Raw genomic sequence first — 4,536 nt, forward strand, 5'->3', positions numbered from 1 at the left:
CCTGTCCTGGCTGGCTGAAGTACAGGGGGACCCCATTTTAAAGTATTAAAAGAGCTGAAGGTCAGGAATGAGTTGTACTCATGTGTAGATGGGAGAACACTACCCAATCAAATTTTTCCCATGACAGGGCAGATTTATTAAGAATAAATAGTTGAGTCTCTATCCTAAACTTGCTGGCTTTGTAGGAATTTTAAATGAAAGCTAAATCTACATGAGGCAGTGAGTAGTCCATCATCTGACAAGACAGACAAGAGTGGATCTCTTGTCACTTGAGAAACAGGATCCAAAATGTCTGGGGTTTTTTTAATCTACCTAATTAAGAATAAGTAAAAGAAGTTGAAAAGCAGTTCTGTAAGTAAAAGAAAATTACCAACTGAATTAAGGGCATGAAAGTCAAATACAGGATTCATCATCAGGGGTGTCCTGAAAACCAGACTCTGTGTTCCTCAAAAGGCAGCAGGACTGATGGCACCTCCTGGAAACAGAAGGGGGAGCACCCCAGGGAGCTGCTAAAGGGAGCAGGTTCTGACCAGCTGCCCCCCTGCCCTCCAGCACGCCCCAAAGGCTGCCTGCTGCAGCTGGCTGTGCTCATGGGCACTGTGTGGCACCAGTGGCTCCTGCTCACCTGTCCCTCTGCAGCTCCCCAGCTCAGAGCTGCTGCCAGGTGAGAGAAACATGACACAGGAGCAGAAATGGGGGATTGGTGACAGCACCTTGTGGGAGATGGGACAGGCTCTGCTTGGGAAGGAGATGGGGGCAGCAGTGACAGGAGCCTGCAGCAGGAGTTTGTCCTGATTTAGGTACCAGCACAGATGGCTGCAGCTCGCTCTGCCTGAACCCCTGTACAGACACAGTCTCTGCACCCCAGCTCCCCAGCAGACAAGGGGTCATGTACCGTGGCTGAAAGGAGGAAGAGTGTGGAAGGGAACACAGAATAAATCCCTCAGAAGATGGGAGCTGAGCTGCAAGGTGCTGTACGTGTGTTTCAGTGTGAAACCCACTCCTGTGGCACTCCTGCCCTTACAGAGGAAGGCAGACTGGCCAGGTGGCACAGAACAGGGCCATCTGTCCAGCCAAGCCTGCAGGGACACAGCTGTGTCCCAGGGGAGGCCAGTGCCCTCTGTGCACGTGTCACAGGGAAGCCAGGTGCCAAAGTGGCCCCAGTGCACCCACGGGCAGCAACCAACGTGAGGTGCCAGTTTTGAAAATGCAATCTTACTCTTTCCAGGCTTAGAATGAACTCTCAAAACCAGGAACTGCTTGAGGCTCAGCAAAAGCCTGACTTAAGAAAGCAAACAAATCCCTAATCCAAGCCTGTCCTTGTGGCATCAGTTTTTGACAGCACAAGGTTGGTTCCAGTTGTTTCAGAACACTCTGGCCTCTGTGGCAGAGGGTAATATGACAGCATGGATCCTCTTTTTAGCCTGTCACAATGCAGAATAGAACTGTTTGTCCAGTGGTGGTTTAAGCTGACCTGCTGTGGTGCACACTCAGGGCAGGAAGAGCAGTCACACGGTGAAGTTAATGCCTCTGAGCTGCACTGGTGGGGAGCTAGAGGAGGAGCTGTACTCACAGAGCTGCAGGAGCAGCAGGTTCTCAGTGTTCAGCTGAATTTTCAAGAAAATAGGAACATACACACTAACACACTGGCAGGATGTCAGAACTGCCTCAACTCTTCCATGAGGAGATGTATTTGAAACTCAACAAGTTCTTAAAGGTACAGTCCACCTCCCTACCTTCCACTGCCTGGAGTCATTTTATTGCCTCACGTCTCCCTGGACCCCCAAGGACCTACAGCAGCCATCACTGCAGCTGCTGGCAGCCCAGCAGTTTCTCAGTCACACAGAAATGTCTGACCTCTGGGAATGCAGATGAGGGATCTTCAACATGGCAACATTCAGCAGTCCTCAAAAACCTGTCTGCAGCTGCTGGCCTCAGTGCAGGTACTACATTCTCTCAGAGCCAGTGTGCAGGCTGATGTCCTACTGCCTGTTGTCTTTGGACACGTTGTGTGCCAGCCAGTTCACTTTGGTTTTCCAGCTCTCTCGCAGGGCTTCGTTAAACTTCAATCTGAAGTGCTTCAGTGCCTCCTCATCTGTTTTCCCAAGAGCCAGAGAATCCTGAAGGTAAGAGGCAGAAATCAGTGTAGCCTCACTGAGAGTGCAACTGAACCATTAACTGCTCAACTACTAATATGTTCACTCACTAACAAATCAGTCTGTTGAAAGGGGCACTGAGTAAGAAACAAGTAGTTACTAATTGTTTTTAATAGTTACTGTAGTTGCAGGAGGTTTTTTCATTCTGATAAACACATGCATCCCATTCTTACACTAGGCATAAAGAAACAGGAGGGTTTTTACAGCCCTTGTACAAAGCTCCCATTTTTCAAGGCTAGGTTGTTAGAATTTAAGAGGCAAGCTGGGAACAAGAAACAAAAGACAATCAGAGAGCTGTCTCCTTCCCTGCAAGCTGCTTTTACAAGGTACCTACTGCCTGTGTGCTGAAGAATCCAAAGTTACTTCCTGAGCACCAGCATCTGGCATTTTTGTTCTGCACATCAACACTGGACATCTGTTCTGGTTTTTGGAGCTCATTTGCTTCTGAGAACATGCCCTCCCACACTGAAGAGCTCCTCACTGAGCTACAAGATTCAAGGTATTCAGTTTTAACCCTGCCTGGGCTCTGTTTCTCTCACCTTTAGATACTGGATGTCTTTAGAGCAGCTGAGTTCTGGCAGACCAGCAGCTTTCATCAGTGCAAACAAGTGCAGGAAGAGAAGACCATGGCGCCTCAGAATCATGTAGGCTTTTTCACAATAACCCCTGAATCTGTTCAGAAAGGGAGATGAGGCAAAGGAATGAAGACTTTAAGCTCTACTGTCTCAGAAAGCAAGACCACACATTGGTCTGAAGCTTGCTGTCTGCATGGATGACTGCCAAACTCTTCCACCCTCTCTAACAGGTAGACTATTTATTTACTTTTCTGTGTATAGACAGCTAGCTATAGGCTACATAACTGGTGAAATAAATTCTGAAAACTCAGAGCTTAAAAAGCTTAAGCCCAGTCTAACTGCTAACACTTACCTCTCAAACTTCTCACTGTTGTTGGTTTTTCCTTGCTGGATGACGTGCACAAAGTCATAGGTTAAGATGAAAGGAACTCGTTCTCTATTAATACCAAATTTAGTCTTGAAGTTCCCCAAGAAGTGACCAAAATCAATATGGAACAGCTGAAAATAAGAACGAAAAAAAGTTTGGTTTAGAATAGTGTCTATTTTAGCTGATCAGTGTTGAGTTCTCTTCACAGTTACTATATGCAAAAGATACTGAGAAAAATGACCTCTCCCATGGCACTCCTTTGGGAAGAGGCAATATTTGCTTGCCAGCATATTCTCTAGTGTAATCAGGACAGAAAAGGTACTTACATCTTTGGTACTTGGTATACCTGAAGAAATGTCTGGGTTTTGTAAAGCCTTAGCTTGTCACTAGTAGAAGCAGCAAGAGAAGTAAAGTGGGCACCCTCCCAGTGCTGTGTGCAGTCCCAGACAGCGTGTGGAAAGCAGATTGCCTGGTCTGAAGCTGCTACAAAATATTACTGCTCAGGTGAGGTGCTTTTTTTCCCCTCTCCATTTCAAAAAAAAAAATAAAAAGCAACACTAAGCACAGTGAAGTGGTTGCACCACCAGTGCAGCAAGGCACCACGAGGTTTCTTTGACCATCACTGCTTGATTTCTGGGGATGAGATGCAGAGGGGTGGGACCCTGCACAGAAGTGGTGCAGGCAGACACTTGTTCATACCTCAGAGAGATGAGTCTCAAAGCAGCAGCAGCCAATCTCTTACTTTCAAATACTGACTAACCCGCTGCCCTCCCTGGACCTGCAGGAGCCTTTCCTTGCACTGTCTAGCACAGGATTGGTTTAGGCTTTGTAGAATTCACAATTCAGCAAGAACAATAGCTTAGACTTCCATCTTTGCCAAAATATTCCCAATGTAGCTTAGTATAAGTCCTGTTAACAAAGGGGTTTCCTTTTCCTAACTGTGCCCTTTGTCTTCCAAACAGTGGATGAGAAGATAATAAAGTCTGGTAGCTATTCTTGTGTATTAGAGATGTAAAGGGATCAGTACAGGTATCAGTGTAAAATTAGAACCATGCTGATCACCTGTATGCCTTAAAAACACCAAACAACAACAAACAGACAAAAAACACTGAGTGTTGTTTTCTAGGAGGAAGACTATGAATGTATCAGCTTGGGTAAGTACCTGAGGCTCTTACATAACTACAAGTGATCTGTGACTCTGCAAAACCAAGTCAGACTGGTAAGTACAGTGCTTGAGTTTGCACCTGCAGACAATTTTAGGTCTGAATTGCTCCACTCTAATTCCAAAGTGGATATTAGAGCAGCAGCTGATCCTTACAGAACTGTAACTCAAATTGTAAATCTGTATTTACCCTCTTAATGGTAGAAGCTATGGAGACTATTTGTGCAGCCTGCCCTGGGCTGGCAGGTGAGGCAGTGCTGAGCAGGAGGGCTGCAG

Source organism: Merops nubicus, unplaced genomic scaffold, assembly GCF_000691845.1.
Source record: "Merops nubicus isolate BGI_N331 unplaced genomic scaffold, ASM69184v1 scaffold21749, whole genome shotgun sequence".
In the NCBI taxonomy this organism is placed as follows: Eukaryota; Metazoa; Chordata; class Aves; order Coraciiformes; family Meropidae; genus Merops; species Merops nubicus.